This window comes from Leptonychotes weddellii, chromosome 7 (genome assembly GCF_054177405.1).
Source record: "Leptonychotes weddellii isolate Sample4059 chromosome 7, ASM5417740v2, whole genome shotgun sequence".
Lineage (NCBI taxonomy): Eukaryota > Metazoa > Chordata > Mammalia > Carnivora > Phocidae > Leptonychotes > Leptonychotes weddellii.
Genome location: NC_138375.1, coordinates 67076629 through 67097052, shown reverse-complemented (window position 1 = coordinate 67097052; position 20424 = coordinate 67076629). Strand labels below are relative to the sequence as shown.

The window sequence follows — 20424 nt, the reverse complement described above, 5'->3', positions numbered from 1 at the left end:
TTTACATCCACATGGATGGGACTGGAGGAGATTATGCTAAGTGAAATAAGTCAAGCAGAGAAAGTCAATTATATGGTTTCACTTTTTTGTGGAACATAAGGAATAGCATGGAGGACATTAGGAGAAGGAAGGGAAAAATGTGGGGGGGGACTGGAGGGAGAGATGAACCATGAGAGACTATGGACTCTGAGAAACAAGCAGCATTTTAGAGGGGAGGGGGGAGGAGGGATTGGTTAGCTCGGTGATGGGTGTTAAGGAGGGCACGTACTGCATGGAGCACTGGGTGTTATACGAAAACAATGGATCATGGATCACCACATCAAAAACCAATGGTGTATGGTGACTAACATAACATAATAAAATTTAAAAAAAAATTTGAAATACCATCTGATACCTCGTGAAAACACATTTAGGAAATAAATAATGATTCTAGAATAAAACAATGATTCCATAATAATTACAATAAAAATAATTCATTTTAAATTCTTATTTCTGAATAACTCTTAGCTTTCCAACTTAGTACTATTTTTAGCTGCTTTTTGGTTGCTTTTCTCTCTCTCTCTCTCTCTCTCTCTCTCTCTCAGCTTTTAGAACCCTTTTGGATTTTGATGCTGCTTTGGGGGAAAATTGTCTTATATATTTCACTGATTGTATAATTATTTATTATCTCTCTTAATATAGTTTAAAGGAAGTTTTAAGCCCGTATTTTTCCCTATTTGATTTTATAGTTTAGAGTTTAAAGAAAGTTTTAAGCCCCTGTTCTAATGAAACAGCTCTGTGAAAACTGTCTGGTTTGTACAGAGATTCTTAAGTGGGGTGGAGGGAAGAACAATGGAATAATTGGAAATGAGAGGAAGTTTCTAAAAGTGAAAACAGAAAATGGACCAACGATGAAATGTAATTTTGGTTTCATGAAGGCTTAAAGAATGATAGCCTTTATAAGGAATTGATAAAATTAAATTTTAGAGGCAAGGAATGTAGAGGTCTATAGAGGAAGACTTATCCTTTCTGTTAAGACTAAAAATAATAACTCTACTTAAATCTCTTTTGGCACTAGAAAAATCTTGTGAAATTGAGTTTCATATTCCATTGACATGTCAAGATATCTTATTCACCCGAGAAACAGTTTCACCTAAATATATGACTTGTTCTGCACCATCACGGGGCTTAATTTAAGCATAGCACTTCTACTTTCAAGGAACATCATGCTTGTATCAGCTCCATCAGGGTTACAAGGCAAGTGGAGAATTGAGGCCATCAATTTTAAAGCCATAGAGTTGAAAAGTCTAGTTTTTAGAAAGTGACTTAAAACATCTTATATGGGCTATATTTATTGGTTTGGTGCCACAGCATAATGAAATTTATGGAAGAATTACTTTGTCTGAATTTACGACTAAATTGGTAAACTTAACTTGTCATTCATTTATAGAAAGATCTCATGTGAGAGTTAAGTATTAAAAAAGACAGAGGTCATTTAAAAATGCATCCAAAGGCCACTAATTCTAAGCTCTCCCCCTTCCATATAGTAAGGGTGAGTACAGTCCATATTTTAAGTAGTGATAGAAGAAAAATGAATATATAAATGAATTTTTAAAAACACATACAAGGAAAAGCAAGGATCTAATGAAAGGTAATATTTTGCTTTCAATACTAAGCTAGTTTCCTTTTATTAAAATATCACATGCAATTAAAGGAAACTGAGAGATCCAAATCACCAATACGGAACCACAGTGACTCTCAGAAAGGATCACACAAATACACTTTCAGGAATATTTTAATTAATAGATAAATTCACTTGGGTGACTTCCTCTTTGTTTCAAATATTTAGGTGAGAAAATACAGCTGATTATACTTTGACAATTACAGTGGCCTGGGAAATGTTACTGCCCTCTTCAATTTCTGGTACTAAAGAGTATGCAGAAGGTAATATGAATAATCAGAAGATGGATGGTATTGAAGAAGAAACTGCTAATGGACTTTCTGTTGAAGGAAAAATTAAACAGGGCTAAAATAATCTTTATGACTGAAATGCAAAGGTTTCTATTTTCTTTATTTTTTCTTGTTCTGAGAGGGAAATAAACTTCTATTTTATTTAAGCCATTCTATTTAGGTGTCCTTTTATATAGCAACTTAGCTTGTGCCCTAATATACCATCTTTACCTCACACTTACAGTTGACTTCTAGCCAGACTCCATAGTGTAGAGCTCTCAGACTTATAATTCATCTTAACCAGAAGCAATCTATTTTCATAACAGTACTTCCAGTGATTGCCAGTTTGGTCTGTAGGCCTTTCTTGCTTGAAGGAGTGTCTTTCTCATTACTTAATAGCCTGCATGCAGTGGAAAAGGATGTCCATCTCAAGAAAGAAGTAAAATTATTCCTCCAAAATATTAATTCATTTTCCTTATTTGAAACCACTTGTTAAACATTTACTTTGCCAACAAATATTCTAGGCCCTCACAATGAGAATGATTTTACAAATTCCTTTCCCTACGGGGAAATGTTGCTTATGCAGTTTACCTTCTACTCTATATATGAGTATTTTTATTTCTGTGCCTAGAACTGTTGGGGTAAGCAACATGGCAAGGCAACTCCAGCCTATTAACACTCTGGACCATGATTATTAATTTAGTGTTTCTGAACCTCCTTGCTTTCACTCTAGGATTTCTTCTCAAGACCAAAGAAATACGAACCAACAATGTTGATAGAGAAAAATCAATATACAAATAAACACTCTTTTTCCCTTAAGTCCGGTGAAGGTCATTCTGACACTTTTTGAGACATCAACACATTCATTAGTCAGTATAATCCACTCATGCTTTTGAATATGAGAGAACATGTTCAGCAACAAGAAACCTTGTTAGCAGTCTTCTCCAACCATCATCTTCAGGGTATCCTTAGTGGTCAGCACCATCTTTTCGGACAAGCATTTTGCTGGAAGGTGATAAGGTGTAACTGTGACAGTTCTGATAGGTTTTGTGCTCTCAAATTCTTTAAATGCTGCTGGAGTAAATGTAAATCCTTTGTCAAAACCAATACTTGTCAGCTACCCATGTGTTGCAAATAACTGCAACAGAACTATTATTTTAGAGCCTGAAGTGTGAATTGGATTTAGAAGCACTTCCCGTTATGTTGAGGTAAAATCCATTATAGTCAAGATATACTTTCATTGGTTTTGGTCCAGTTCCATCAAAATGGAATCTTAACCATCACTTTTTGGTCATTTTTCACAAAAAAAATTAGGACATTTTGTTTGGTGATTATACCCGTGCTGAAAATAGGTAATTTTTAAAAAGGTATTTGAATTTGAGTGTGAGATAAATCCTCTCTCTACATATTCTTTCCTCATGCCATATGCTAATTGAGAACCTGTTTCACAACATTTGTACTCTGGGACTCAGTCTAATGAAGCAGTTTACACCTGGAATATTGCCAATCAATGTTTCACAGGACAGAGATATTTCAAACCAAAATCTGGCATTTAAAAATATTCTGCTTGGAACCGGCACACAACAAGCCTGATAGCCAAGATTGACTTCAGCAGGGTGGGGATACATAACCTTCCCACAGAGAAGAGAACCAGGGAAAAGGAGACTAGACTATTTGACGCATAATATTTATATCTAGCTTGGTGGGTAAACTGTTAGAAATTAAAAATTATAATGCCGTGTGATATTTTATAATCAATCTTTTTCTAACAGTCCTGAGCAAGTATCAGTGGTGAAAAGAGAAGTTTGCATTTATTTTAAAGTGATGATGCTAGTATAGAAGACAAAAAAATTGCTTGACTTTGTAATTAGTACCATGTGCCATCTTAGCAAATCCACTGAATATTGCTAAAAAAGTATATTGAGAAATATTGTAGTAACAGTTATCTTTGTAAAGGTGGAAAAAAGTACTCTGTATAAATGTATTAGCATCAGGAAGTCTTGAAAATCTTATTTTGACATTGAAAAAACTAAATTATACATCACTGTGACTTATCTTCGGTGAGCCAAATCCCAGGAGCATTGATTTGACAGCTAAACTGGTAGCACTAGATGATATACTCCCCCCCCATTATTTTTTTTTTACTCAAAAACTCTTATATCCTATGGGAATCTATCTGAAGTCATTCTGATGGTCAATTATCTATATATTACATGAACATGACTCAAATTTAAATATTTGAAAGTCTCAGAATTAAGATAAAAAATAGGGGCGCCTGGGTGGCTCAGTTGGTGGCATCTGCCTTCGGCTCAGGTCATGATCTCAGGGTCCTGGGATCGAGCCCTGCATCAGGCTCCCTGCTCGGCGGGAAGCCTGCTTCTCCTTCTCTCATTCCCCCTGCTTGTGTTCCCTCTCTCGCTGTGTCTCTCTCTGTCAAACAAATAAATAAAATCTTAAAAAAAAAAAAAGAAATAAAGAATTCTAAACATGTTAATTTTCTATGGAAATAACTTTAGTAAGTGATACAATAATCCATAATTAGCCTAATGTTTTGCTTCCAGTGAGGAAAAAACATCACTCTCTGAGCAAGCATAGTGCTTTGGTAAATGGATGGTACTTTTGTGCACCCCTCCTTCCAGATTAATATAACCCAGTGCCATGGGCAGCAGGGTGTGGACTAAATTTCAGTTTTTCCAACTGTCTCAGCTAGATAAGTCTGCTCAGTTTAAAGGTATACAAATGTTGGAAGCCTGATGATTTAAGCACCTATGACAGTTTAGTTAAAGATAATTTCTTGATGAATGTGACAAGACAACTTGCACAAAGATTTTGCTCCAGAAGCAAGTTTTGGGTACAGGTTTTGCTCAAGGGCTTATTTCATATTGTATTCCCATTCTCTGTGATGATTTGGCCTCTAGCTAAGCCTCTGGCTTATTCTCCTCTACTTTGCACCCCCACTGAAAGTACTTTCCAATAATACTTGCTGTACTTCTACTTTCTAAGTCAATACCCAGTTTCACACGTCCGTGCATTGCAAATATTGGCCTTTCTCTTTAACAGTTTCCCATCCTACATTTCATCTAATACAGCTTCTGAAAACACAGCATAAATTTTCATACTTTCTATGGCAGCTGTGATAATACACCATAGAGATCTCCTGCCACAGGAAACACTGACGAGCGGCTCTGCTGTTTTTACTGCAATGCTTATTATAAGGCCATTCTTCTCATGGGCTGCTCTTGGCATGGGTATGAAGGTTGATTTATTCCTGCAAAATCTGGGATTTCTATGAACCCGGTTCGTGGACTTTCTGTTGGTGTGACCAGATCTTCCTTAGAGGTATGCTGCAGTCTGAGACTGTTCCTACCCAGTGCTACTTCTCTCCTACTCTCCCTCCCAGGAGTCAGACCTTCATCATGACTTCTCTGACTCCTTCCCTTTTTCCCTTACATGTGTTTCCCTGATAAATGTCTTGCACAAATAATTCCATCTTAGCATTTTTTCTCTGAGGATCTGAACGAAGATAAATTTTACTGAGAGTGGTCCAAAGGGGGAAAAAAATAATCACACGTGGCAAGATAGGTATTGGAGACAGGATCAATCACTGCCTCACAAGTGAAAAAAATGCATCCTAAGTGGTAGGTGAGATATGGAGAATCTCTGTTACAAGAGAGTAGGATAATTGCTAATGATTTCACCACTGGAACTATGTCCCTGTGGAAGGAAGTGCCTTTTTAAGTGCAATGATTCAGGCATTTAAAAAAATAGGATAAGGGGAAGCATCAATGATGAAAAGGCAATAGGCTTCTACATTATATTGATGCCCTGCAGAGGGATAATGAGAAACTGAGGGATGTAAACGAGCAATTAGTGGCTAAATATGAGCTTCAGAGGGTATCTTTGGTAACTTAAAAGGAGACCCTTATCTCCTAGAGTAGAAGAACAGATAGCAGCAAATTGAAGATTTGATAATTATAGTTGTAAAACTCCCAAGACATCTTAAAATTCCTTCTAGGTCAATCTATCGTCCTAAGATCAAAGACTTTTTCTGGGGCCCAGAAACATGGGTTGGGGATATCTGGAAGGATGTCCATATAGATGATCACTCTACAAATGCCCCTGAATTGGCAGAACCCATTCTTGCCCAGTAAGATCTAGCTCTTCCACTCTGTTCTAAGATACTGCACAGTCTTCTTTCCCACGGGGCAACAAGTGGGAGGCACCCCCACTTCTCCAGGCTACTAGGCTGATAACTAGATTAGATCCTACCATAATCTAGGTAAGGACCTACTGAGCCTACTAAGGAAAGAAAGGTATAATATACTAAGGAAATGTAAAAATTAGGAGGATGTATATGTACAAGCTAGGGTGTACCACTGTGCTTGGATTTTGAGAGTACTTAATCAGAAGGTTAGAATGCAAGACCAGAAAAGCAAGAATTCATTGATAGGGGAGTCTGAACCAAACTTGAGTTTTTAACATCTTGGTAAGGACCCTAGGCAATGGCCAAATGCTAGGGTTGCTTTTAGAAACCCAGAAACGTGATGGCTAAAATATTAAGTAAAATGGAATGCCTGAGTTTCCTTAGAAGTAAGTAGAGAAGGGAATAAAGAGGCTGAGGCCATGGGCATGTTGGAATGGATATGTTATGTGAGGTAGGAAGATGTATTATATAGTTATGTTTCGTAGGAAGACCCAGAGATCACACTATTCATCAAAGCCATAAGTATGTGTTGATGAGAGGAGCACAAGACCACTAAGAACTTTGGTGGTGGCTCTCATCTATAGACAAGGGCTGATGGTATAGGAAAAGTTGTCTCAGAGCTGTGCTTTATAATACGTATGGGGTGATGCTACACCCAAATAATAGAAGCTAGGTGTCAGTGCTTGAAAACCAGAAGATAGGGGAAATTAATACTATAATGACTGTCAAGGTCAAATCAGCAACCAAGGAAGCTTCACCCACAGGGAATTGTGGAGATGATTAAAAGAGCAGTGAGCCCCTAGTACAAAATAGATGAGTAGGCAACAAATGTGCTGGTTGACATCTATAACCCTTTTCCCCAAAAAATAAGAATGGGGACATAGGGGTTAGGAGAGGTCACCTGAATAAAAAGCTCATTGTCCAGACCTGTGGCAATTTTTAGGTTTGGAAGATGCTAACTAATGAGGTGATCAGTTCCCTGCATGTAGCATGACAGAACATTATAGGCTGTGGTGATTCCCCATCATATCACTGTACACTGAAGAGAGGGGAATGCCCATACATTTGAAGACAATTGGGCACAGAGTCTAGGTATGAGCTGATATTAATAACTGAGGACCCAAAGCATTACCATTGTGCCTCTGTGAGAGTGGAAGCTTAGGCATAGCAGGAAATAATGGGAGGGATGATTAAATGTCATGGTTAAAGTTTAACTCATGATGGGACCATTCTGTCCATGGATCTACCCAATGGTTGTTTTCTCAGTCCCTGAATGTAAAATTAGACTTTACTTGGCAGTTCAAGTAATACTGCATTGGGTTCTTAGATTGTGGGTCAAGAGCTAGAACCAAGTTGCAACTTCTTAAGATGCCATCATCCTGCCAGGTAAGATAGAAAACAATAAACAACATCACTTTCTCAGAGGTATGTTAAAGATTATTACTGCCATTAAAAATCTAACGATTGTAGAAGTGGTCCTTGTTTTGTCTCTATTTAATTCACTAGTCTGCCCCTATAGAAACCCAGATAGATTTGGAGAATGACTGTAGACTACTACAGACTTAACCAAGTAACAGCTCTAGTTATGGCTGCCTTGCTGGATGAAGCTTCATTGCTAGGATAGATTAATAAGGTCTCAGGTACATCGATTTGGAGAATGGGTACACTTCTATCCTGATAATAAAAAAGGGTAATAAACAGTTCGTGTTCATACTGTATGAAAGTAAAGAGTATTCATTTAAGGTTTTGCTTCAGGAATATTTGAATGCTCTCTCTCCTCTGTTATAGCCTCTCTTGTAATACAGTCTGAACTGAACTGCTTGGGAATCCCATGGGATGACTCTGATTCATCGTATCAGTGACATCATGCTGATTGTACAGCATGAGCAAGAGGAGAATAGTTCACTGGCAGCCTTGGTAAGATACATGTGATACATATGATGGGAAGTAAACTCTACAAAGATTTAGGAGTAAGGTACTCGATGAATTTTCCAGAGCCCAGTATTCAGGAGTATGTCAGGAACCACCCCAAAGTAAAGGGAAGATTGAGGCATCTGGCATCCTTTACTATAAAGAAGGAAGCACAGTACCTGGCAGGCCTCATTGGGATCTGGGGCAATGCATTCCATACCTTGGAATGCTGCCCTGGACCATATATGAGATGATATGGACAGCTTCCAGCTTTTAGGAAGGCTCATAGGAGGAAAGAGCCTATTGCTGCAGTTGGTCTCGAGACCACTGCAATTTTCACCATTAGGTGTCACCTTGACAAGGGACTATAGAACACTCCATAACCTTCCCTATTTCCCTCTCAATAAGTGAGCCCATGGAAACCAAGGAAGATGTGCTCCCTCAATCTGAATTCACAAGTAGAAAACTATAGTACAAGTGGTGGACTTTGGCAGACGTAAAAATATTCTATTAAGATACCAGCTATCGTGAACATAAGTGATGGACAGCTAAAGGTCTGGGATTCTGAATCCATCATCCCACATTCATGCTGAGGCCATACTTTTTACTGGTTGCTCCCAGCCAATGACTGAACACTGGACTCTACTAAGGAAGACCAACTTCTGCAAAATTCAGGGCTCCCCTGACAGGTGATGTTGGCTCAAGGACTCCCCATCAATCTGGCCAAAACTTTCTTAAAGTCATGCTACAATCTGAGATCCTTCCTTCCTAAACTCTTCCTTTCCTTTATCACAGTGGTCATATGTTTGTCATGTTCTGACAGGTCTTCCTGCCTCCTCCAGCTTCCTCCTTCTTTCCTCTCATAGGCATTTCTTCCAATAAATCTCTTATACTTCTGTATTTGTTTTGGCATCTGCTAAACCTGAACTAATATTTCTTCCAATAGGCATGAAACTGAGATGTTATCCAAAATTTACCCTCTAGAGAGTCATAGTCTTTCTGGACTAGTGCTTTAATAAGTACACTTTTAAATATATCAAGTAAATTTTTTTAGCATTTTCTTTATTTTTTTAAATTTAAGTATAGTTGACACACAGTGTTACATTAGTTTCAGGTATTCAAAATACTGGTTCAACCTCTCTGTATGTATGCTCATCACAAGTGTAATCACCATCTGTCACCATGTAATGCTATTACAATACCATTGACTATATTTCCTGTGCTATACCTTTTATTCCCAGGACGTACTCATTTCATAAATGGAAGCCTGTACTTTTTTCTTTAGGCATTCACTTGGTAAGACTTGATAGATACTATTTCCTGAGTAGGCAGTTTCAAAGTTCTTCTCTGATGACAAACCAGTCTTTTTCTGTACCTACACCCATAACCATGATTGTGACTATCTATCCCTCCCATCTCACTGTATGCATACACATATACAATCTGTACTTTTGTATAAGCTTACATATCCCTTAATATTCCCAGGTAGGGAGGAAGGAGTGAGTTGAGAACAGAAATCTGAGCATGCATATTTCACCAGAATTCCCCAGGACCCACCAACTTTTATGAATAATTGCCACTTTAACGTTAACATCTGAAATCTCAATGAGTTACTGACTTCAAAGTCTTTCCTCCCAGGAGTTGCTGTTCTTCCTGCATTACAGATCTGTGCTATTTTCTGCATAGTGCAAGCACTGGGGAATAATTGGAGAATTAGGCAGAATACTTTTTGTTGGCATTGGTTTGTCTTTGTTATTGTTTGTTTCTTTTCATTAGCAGGTTATGAAAGGAACATGTATGTGAGACCACTCCACCGAGTTGAAGCTATGTTAGGCTCAAGCTAACATGATCAATATGTATTAGTGATACTCTCATTTCTTTTCACATAAAAAAGTGTATCACATTTTTCTGCCTGCCTGAATACAGCTTTTTTCCAGATTAGTTTCTAATATTATTATCATGGATTATTTTTTTAGGTCTTTATATCTGTTTACATAGTTCACTCTCAAAGTAGATATCCTGATTTTCTGCTTCTAGATCTAATCTGATCTTTCATTCTAAATAAATAAATAAGTTTATGAACTGTGCAAAGCAGAATGGACTCTCAAAGATGTTCATACTTTAATCTCTGTATCTACTGACCATGTTGTGTTACATGGCAAAGGAATTTTCAGATGTAATTAAGGTTATGAACTTTAAAATAAAGAGATGGTCCTAGATTATCTGGGTGGAACCAATCTAATCACATGAGCAGACAATGTTCTGTGCAAGAACCAGAGAGAGGCCTCTATGAGAAGCAGGGGCTTCAGTTGTACAACTTCAGAGAACTGGATTCTGCTAACATTCTGAAACAAAAGCGAGTTCTTCCAAGAGACTCCTGATGAGAGCCCAGTCATTTGTCACCTTGATTTCAGCCTTATTAAACCAGGAGCAGTGAAACCAGCCAGGCCAACCAGACTTTTGACCTATAACTTTGTATTATTTTAAATCACTAAGTTTGTGATAATTTGTTACAGCAGCAATAGAAAACTAATAAGTGTATTATCCATAATCACCTTTTTTGCCCACCCCAGGCAAATTTAATCGTCTGCTACCCTCTGCAACCTGTGTATTGCTTTAATGCACTTATTATTTTATAATAATTTTAAAATTCCCATCTTTCTAACCAGTCTATAAAATCCTTGAAGGTTGCATTTATCTTTAATTTTCTGGTGCCTAGTATAGTAGTTGAACTTTTGAAATAAAGAAAGAATACATCTTAATCTCAGGAAACAAACTGAGGGTTGCTGGAGTGGGGGGTGGGGTGGGAGGGATGGGGTGGCTGGGTGACAGACACTGGGGAGGGTATGTGCTATGCTGAGCGCTGTGAATTGTGCAAGACTGTTGAATCACAGATCTGTACCTCTGAAACAAATAATGCAATATATGTTAAGGAAAAAAAATAAAAGAAGATAGTAGGAGGGGAAGAATGAAGGGGGGGTAATTGGAGGGGGAGACGAACCATGAAAGACGATGGACTCTGAGAAACAAACTGAGGGTTCTAGAGGGAAGGGGGTGGGGGGATGGGTTAGCCTGGTGATGGGTATTAAAGAGGGCACGTTCTGCATGGAGCACTGGGTGTTATGCACAAACAATGAATCGTGGAACACTACATCAAAAACTAATGATGTAATGTATGGTGATTAACATAACAATAAAAAAGTAAAAAAAAAAAAAGAACACAATATTTAGTACCAGTACAGGTGGTATATTTCACTCATGTATAAGAAGTTTAAACGCAGCATAAGTGATCGAAGCTTAAGTAATTTCCTTTATTTACTTAGCACAAAATGTTCTGCCTTAGCTTTAAGTCAGTTAGTGAAATATTTTTAATCCAAATGATACTGGTTTTCCCATATAAACTCCAAAGTGCACAGAAAACCTTTTGTAGGAACCTATTTACATATTTCTTGGAAAAAAATGCTTTACATACTGATTCCTAAAAGGTTTTTATGCTTCTATATTTCTCCTTGTAATGGTGAAAAAACATTTTTCTATAGAGTAATATTTTATATTCAAACACAGCTTTCAACAATATCAGTTCTGTGGTTATTTAATCTTAAAGAATATTTCACAATGGGCCTTCATAGTTGATAACATGATTGTATTATATAAACTGCATGTCTTCATTAATCATTGCTGAAATCCCTAGACAAATCAGGACTTCTATCTTGCACTTTGAGTACTCTTGCAAATATCGTATTTTGTATCAGCTAGCCCTTGACTTTCTCTATTTGATATGATATCTGGATTTTGTTAATGTGTGTGATACATATAGCCTAGATATTTTGACTCCCATGTCAGTTATTCATGTATAATGTATAGCCCCATGCTTGGCAAAAACCCACAATAAATAGTAGCAAATAGTGTCGTAGTTTTTATAGCTTATTGTTAATTGATTAATTATTAATATTTTTGGATTTTCATGTGATCCTTTTTTAGAGAATGTGCATTCTTGGTATTTGACTGAGGAGACAGAATATGAAATCATCTGAAACCATGTTTGACATGTGTCCCAATTATTTATTCCTATATAACAAATTACTTCCGAAGATAATGATTTAAAACAATGATCTTCCTAATATAGCTCCCTTATTTATGAGACACGAATTCTGGCTGGACTTCGATGAGTGAGTTTTCTATTCTATGTGGTGTCAACAGAAGTCACTTGGTGGTATTCAGCTGGCAGATAGTCTAGTCCCGAGGGTAGAAGGTGGCCTCACTCACATGTCTGGTATGTTGGCAGGGATTTGGCTGGAAGGCTTGTCTCAGCTGGTGCTGTTGACTTGAGTGCCTGTGGTAGACTTCTACAGCACAGTTGTCTTAAAAAGTCAGATTTCTTAGATGGTGACTCTAGGTACCAAGGGCAAGTATTTTAGCAAACAAATGAGAAATTGCATGGCCTTTTGAAGTGTGATATTGAAATTCTCATGGCATTCTTTCATTGTAATCTATTGGTTGTTACAGTCACTAGCTCACCCAGATTCAAAGTGAGGGAATAATCTATAGGAAGAGCATCAAAGACTTTGTAACCATGGTTTAAAACTCACATAATTACATTTGGGGGGACACTCTTGTATCTGGTAAATTATCCATTCCTAATAAAAACAGTATTTCAGTTAAACCAGAAACTGTATAATGTCTGTGTTATGTAGTGAAAAATAAAAATAAAGTGGAACTTTCTTCAACCATTTCATATGTTTAAGGGGGATCTGTCTAAAGGCATATTTGAATTACATCATCATGTATTCTTATGTCATCATACAACTTTTTATATGAGAAATTTCTTTCAAAATAAACTATTAAAATATAAGTACCATTTTGCCATTTAGATAATGGTTTTTACAATCTGTTTTGAGAGTCACTTTATATTATATGAACCAATAACTAATATTATAGGTGAAAATAAAGTTTTTTTTTTTTTTTTTTTTTTTAAGATTTTATTTATTTATTTGAGAGAGAGAATGAGACACAGAGAGCATGAGAGGGAAGAGAGTCAGAGGGAGAAGCAGACCCCCCGCTGAGCAGGGAGCCCGATGTGGGACTCGATCCTGGGACTCTAGGATCATGACCTGAGCCGAAGGCAGTTGCCCAACCAACTGAGCCACCCAGGCGCCCGAAAATAAAGTTTTTTATGACACTGTAAATTTATTCGATCTTCATCTTAAGAGGAATAGTTAGAATTAATGTACATGGCCCATGATTGGATCCCACATAAGTAATGCTCTTCAGCTTTTTGCTGAAAAGTAAGTTTGAAAATATTACAACATAAAATTCCAAAAAAGTAGAGTGAGTATCACCAGTGATTCCCAAAGCAGCCATTTTACACATTGTATATGCAGAAGTTCCGATTGGGATCTCACATTCTATCATTTTCTGAACACTTTGAAGTGAAATTGCCCTCTGCTTTGGATTATTCAGATTCTTTTCCTCAGAGAGTATCCTAAGCTTGTCAACAGAAAATAAATTGTGTTGGGTGGCAATGAGAAAAAGAGGCAAGGAATTAGCAATCCACAAAAATATGGTCCTTTATTACTACAAAACTATTCCTGGTTAACTCCATTCTGAAACACAGCAGAAAACAACTAAAAAACATACACATACACACAAACATAGACACACACACACACACACACAAGAGGGTATTAATCTCTATAGTTGTAAAATGAACTAACATTGAATAATTTCAGGTCCACATTTTTAAATACGGTCAAGAAAAATTCTGGTAAAATATCCAAATGGCTTAAATTTTTGTTCTCTGGAATTTTTCTGGGGTAGGAATTTTTTTCTTGTTTCACACCATAAAAAATAAGTACAATATTAGTGGCATGTATAAGAAAGAGGTAGCATGCATACATGTTGACATACATATCTGCACACACAAAATTTTCTCTACCTCCAAGGTTTAGACTGAGAATACTCTCTTGTGCATTCTTTTAATCTCCCTATTTTTTCTGTGACAGTAACATAAACTGTTGATAGCTTTTAAAATATTATATATTCAGTTGAATGTCTATTTACATAAGCAACAAAAATTTTTTCATATAATGATGTTATAAAATAATAATAATAATAATGTAGTATAATGCATGTAGAGCTGAGGTTAAGAAGAAAAGAATAAGAATAAAACTATTCTTTTTATCATAGGTTACTCAAATACTGGCAACCATGTACTACGGGCCAAAAATGTTAAATGTCACTTCCTGTGGATTATACCCAATATGTGAATGAGTTATAAATGTTTAGCATTATATTTTAGAACTAGAGGAAAGTTGCAAGATCATCTAATCCAGTACCTTATTTTCTTCAGAGACGATATGGGCTAAGGATATCTCACTATTCTATAACTGGAAAGTACCTGGACCCCGTAGGCCTGTATTCTTGCCTGTATGTAATGGTGTTTACATGAATATCGTATCATTAATATTTATCATAAACTTTAAAGCAGTTTTCAGAACTGGAGAAGGTAAGTAAAAACCAAACCCATTGTATCAACAAGAACAAAATATCGTTGATATCAAGAAATAGTTAACAAGTTATCAAATAAATATCGAATAAACTCAAAGATTTGTTCCTTGAAAGGAAAGAGGATAAAGCATTTATCCTTTTAAATTTACTAAACTGGTCTTATCTTGTGTATAATTCAGGTATAATTTTTAATGAAAGACATATGCACTATGGTACAAAATGTTGCCAAATTACTGATAGATATGAAAAATTAAAATTGGAAGTTACCTTTCAGGCCAAAAAATAAAATCAGGTCATCTTGAGTATTTATACATTTATTATATGCATTTTGTTTTTCTATAGTTTTAAAATTGGCAGATATATTACCATCATATTTAGTAGCTTAGGAAATAAAATTTGTAGCTATGATTTTGTCCCTTTTATAGATCTCATCTTTCTTAAGCAGGAATTGTTACCTTGCTTTATAATCCATTTTATATACTATTTAAAATATTTAAAACCATTTAGGATATAAGGCAATGGAATATTAACAGAACACAAAATTTCTTTTCTATCCATTCTTTGCAGACAAACACAAATTTGAATCTAATTCTACCATAGATAGTGATATTGGACAATCTACTTAACTTCCTTGACCTTCAGTTTCTATCTCTTTAGAAAGTAGATAATAATAGGAAACACTTTAAAAAGTTCTTATAAGGATTCAGTGAGTGCGTATGATTGCTAATGAAAATACACTTATGTCATTTAATAGGAAGTAAAATAACTCAGCTCTGAGGGTCAGAAATGGCTGGACCATGTCTCTGGAGAGATCTATTGCAACAACTTAGCTAACATTATTATAATCTATCAGGAACCCTGAGTGCCCTTGAATTCTAATTCTTTTTTGTAACTAATCAAAATTAGGGGAAAAAATGGAGCTTCATGACTGCACTCAGGAAGTGACAATAAATAATTCAGTCAGCAGAGATGGGGTAAAAAAGTGGATCCTCTCAAAATAGGATCACAATGAGCAAGGTCCTAGTGAGAGAGGATTAGCTGGTTTCCCTCCCCCAGTCATAGATTTGCTCTCCTCCATCATCTCCCCTCTCTCGTCCTCCAAAATACAATAAATTTAATATAACTAACTTCTCAGGTTGGAGTTTTAACCCAAAATTTGCTTTTATTACATAGAATTTCTTACAAATGAGATTGTTATAATTAATCAGATACACAGTACCTATGTTTCTCACATCAAGAGGGGGGGAAAGGTGGCCCTATAATAATGTCAGTTTATATAAACCAAAATATTAAGTGTCAGTCTGAAATAAGCTGAGGAGTGCATTATTTTTCCTGAATCCTGACAGGCAGAGAACCTGGGATTGGAAGAGATTAAAATAATGCTGACATACTATTCATCTTGGCAATTCTCTATTCCCACAACTCTGGTTTCCTAGGAGAAACTGATTAAAAAAGCTAAGCTAACCATCATAGCAACTCCATGGTGCAGAAAGAAAACACCTAACTCAGTAGAAGGATGAGAAGAATAGAGTGTGTCTGTAAATAGGAAGAACTGTGTTAGAAATATTGTCTGAAACTTGGAAATAGGCAAAAGATGTTACTGGGTGTTCATTCAGTGTGGTTCTGAGCTTAAACTTTTGATTTATTTTATATCGACTGGGCTATTTTTCAACTGTGTAGGAGTAGAGTTTAACATGTAGATTTTTGTCTGAAAGAGATACAAATAATTTCTTTTGATAGAAGAGACAACCCCAAACGTAGGATATTAAGCGGTTTTTTATATAACCCAACAATTATATGTTAGCACCCCTTTATTAAATTGCCCATAAATACCCAGTTTTTCAAATGTTCTTTGAATTCTTTTAATTGCTTACCTGTTTTCTTATTAATGAGTTTAATAAAACCTTAGACACCTGTTCATTTTATATTCACATGACAATTGCAATATTACTCTTTTGAAAATTATACTTTAACTATGTACCTCTTGGCAAAGGACCAGAAAGATCTAAGCAGACAAATGTTAGAGAACTAACACTATTTATCACATGAGTATTCAAGGAGAAAGAGTTCCTATTTGTTAATCAGTTCCTGGGCGCTCCATTATTGTGAAGACTCCAGGTTATCGTCAAACAGGAAAATGGGAAGAAGCAAGAGGGGCTAAATGGATGCACATTAAAAAAAAAAAAAAAAATTGCTGAGCCAGATAGCTGTCAGGTGAGATAATAGAGAGCCTCATCAGCTACATTCCAGGGAGAGGGTATTTCTTTGTTTGTTTGAATTGAGGAGACTTTAGAGTAGTTATGATGAAACAGAAATTATAAAGATTGACATTAATAGCCAAAAGACACTAGGGGATTGCGTGGTGCTTAGTGAAAATATCTTTTTTTTTAAATCTTTGTGAAAAACTAGCCACAATAAAGACATATGTGGGTTTTGCTTTCTATTGTTTCTTTGAATGGGTTAAAGCAACTTCTTAGGCAGAATATGTGTGAGCATGTGTCCAAAGTTGGATAAATTTCCTAGGGAAATGTGCTTCTGAGAATGCCATTTCAAATATTTACATTTGATAGAGCATTTTATAGGGGGGGAAAGTAACTAAATTGTTAACATAGGTACAGGAAGGGAAGACCTTGTTAATGATTATTAGGGTAGTAATTAGACTGGCTAAAGTATCTGGCTGCCTTAACTAGTTTGAGGTTATAGGCTGGGTACAAGTGTGATAGCTGTCTGGGTTATAATCTATCCTTTCAGAAGTTTCTCTCCATCACATGTAACAATAAAGTTGGCCCCAAATTATCTTCCAGAAAATCACTCAGATATATATATTTTTTTTCAAAGGTGATTGATAAGATGATAATTGGCGTTTTCTCAGGTTTGGAAAAAAATTGTTTAATATGATTACTTGCTGGGCTTTACATGTGTTAAATGTAGTAATGCTTACTACACCTCCTAATTAACTCTCATGATAAGATTATTTTACAATTTGATACACTTTATTATCATCATTTATATTGGCAACCACTGCAAGATATTTTCCTGTATATAGTTAAGATAATAAAGAAGTGTTTTCCTGGATCCAGTTATGTTTGCCAGTCATTGGTACGTACTCTGGAACTATAAGCAATTTCTAAATGTAGGTAAAATGCTTACTACACTTCCTGATAGTGAACATTAAAGAAAGTAAAAAAGAAAAAAAAACCCAAAAACTTAGTTCTTTCCTAAGAAACAAACATGAATACTAAGGAATGACATGAAATGAATACAAACAACAACAAAATTCTGAAATTATAAGCAAAATTTATTTAAAAATTTGCACATGCATGCACACACACATAGACATATGTAATTTTGCAATCTTTGCATTCATCCTTAACTCTAACGTTACATGAACAGCTATTGGATGAGAAATAATTTTTTAAATTTCTCCCCCAAGCATTTCGGAGGCATGCTGGGTAGTTGGCAGTATTTATTCCTTGAAGCAATAGTTTCTGAGATTCTTTCCTCAACTGATTCTGACCATGTTGTACATGAAGTGCCTGCCACTCCTCTTCACTTCACTGTTTCTCAACTCCCAAATTCTATGCAATTTTTTTTTAAAGATTTTATTTATTTATTTGAGAGAGAGAGAGTGAGAGAGAGAGCGCAAGAGGGGGTAGGGTTAGAGGGAGCAGCAGACTCCCTGCCGAGCAGGGAGCCCGATGTGGGACTCGATCCCGGGACTCCGGGGTCATGACCTGAGCCGAAGGCAGTCGCTTAACCAACTGAGACACCCAGGCGCCCAAATTCTATGCAATTTTTTAAAAATTTTTATTTATTTGATGGAGAGAGAGAGAGCACAAGCAGGAGGAGTAGCAGGTAGAGGGAGAGGGAGAAGCAGGCTCGCCGCGGAGCAGGGAGCCAGATGCGGGGCTCAATCCCAGGGTCCTGGGATCAGGACCTGAGCCAAAGGCAGACACTTAACTGACTGTGAGCCACCCAGCCGCCCCTCTATGCAATTTTCGACACCTATTTTAAATGCTGCTTTGGTTAAGTGCTCCCTGGTCCTCCAGCCTAAAGCATTACTCCCTCCTCTGATGTACCTAGGCACTTTGTATATTTTTGTAAGGTAAGCATCACTTGCTACCATTTATTAAGTGTATTTATATCTTTCCTTCCCTATTGAACCATAACCTTTATTCAACAGCATTTCATTCTCTAAACAATTGCATTTTAATTTTGCTCTGTTGCTTGAATCAATACTTTATATCCACATGGTATCATTAAGATTTTGCAGGAAATGAAATGCAATCAGACTTCCTCTGTGCTCAGCTAAGGATAATGTGTGATGTTGGTCATCCATCTTCATCACACAAGTGGCAATTATAGCTATATCTGTTCTTCTTTCTCATTACAGGAGAATATAGCCCCAGAAAGCGAAAGGTGACAGGAGAAGAATGGTAGCAGTTGGGTGTACCTGCGGTCCTGAAAATTCTTGATAGGATCTCCTTCCCCACAGGCCAGAGGACTGGAAGGTAATTCCCTTTTACAATCACATGGCCCTGAAGCAACCACAGCTTTTCTTGCAAGCAGCAGTATTTTTTTCTTGCTGACAGGTAGCCTCTGCGGAGTTTCAAGCACTTGGGCCAGAAGCACTATCTATGCCTCATTACCATTTAAATAGGCTGATCAATGAAAATTAGCATGTAATTTGAATTACAACACCCACCTCCTGCTTCTTAGAGCCTGGGTTCTCTAGCCTCTTGAAATAGCTGCTACTTTTTCCAGTGAGGATTCCTTCTCTTCAAATCTGAAAACAGGTGTATGCCTGTGCTTTAGTGCAAGAACTTTAATGAAGCAATTGAGCCCTGGTTCTGCCTCTTCTTCATCTGTATCCAGTACAACTTACTGTCCTATTAAAACACCAAATATGTAATAGCAGCTCCCTCAGCCAACTCCTACAATGAATATTCTGATTCAATGTCACCCTTAGTTTTAAGTCTATAATTCCATTATACCAATTTAACCAATAAATAATGTTATCCATTTAGGTCAGTGGACACACTATGTGGGCCAGGGATTCAAGGACTATGATGACTGCTCAGTAGCCATAAGAAACTTGGACAAAAAAATAGAAAGATGAAAAAAAGAAAAAAAGAAAAGCCATCTAATTTACCACGTAAACTACTCTTTATCTTTCCTGTCTTGCTTATGTCATAAAACTTTATGAAAATTAATTATGCAATTATATGTGTAAAAAAACTATACATATTACAATGCCATACAAAGGTACAGCTGTATTGTCATTACTTTTTATACACAGATGTATTGATATGACCTAATTAACTCTCATGATAAGATTATTTTACAATTTGATACACTTTATTATCGTCATTTATATTGGCAACCACTGCAAGATATTTTCCTGTATATAGTTAAGATAATAAAGAAGTGTTTTCCTGGATCCGGTTATGTTTGCCAGTCATTGGTACGTACTCTGGAACTATAAGCAATTTCTAGGTGAAAGTTCACAGATTATTAAACATTAAGATGATATAAAATTCTCTCTTGCACACTACCCAGTAATTCTTCTGGACTTCAAGTAACTTCGCAACTCTAGAGATTCATAATTTTGATTTAGTTGGAAAAAGACATGATAGTATTATGCAGTAGTACACAATTCTCTAGGGTATGGCACATGTAAAATATGCCTATATCTACATACCAATGTTGTATTTTTCATTCCATCATACTGTACCATCTATTTTCATTGAAAAGTGCAATTTCTTGTTGAATTTTCTCTCTTCCCCACATATCCAAGTCTCCTTGAAGTCATAGCCTTTCTCTTTCTCTTTTGTTACTCTGTTGTCAAGACTATCTTAGTCCCTGGTCCCAGT

At 36.4% G+C, this 20424-nt stretch overlaps 1 long non-coding RNA gene across 2 annotated transcripts in view; it reads left to right on the top strand.

The window, feature by feature from the left end:
* Window positions 1-20424, top strand: part of LOC115944620 (uncharacterized) — a 1151228-nt gene that overhangs the window by 977841 nt on the left and 152963 nt on the right. The window contains exons 9-10 of one of the 2 annotated variants that reach the window (XR_004079136.2): window positions 18945-19062; window positions 19579-19991. This is a non-coding gene — a long non-coding RNA (uncharacterized LOC115944620). Of the gene's footprint in view, window positions 1-18944; window positions 19063-19578; window positions 19992-20424 lie in introns of those variants that run through there. The other variant, XR_014147031.1, reaches the window with a different exon arrangement.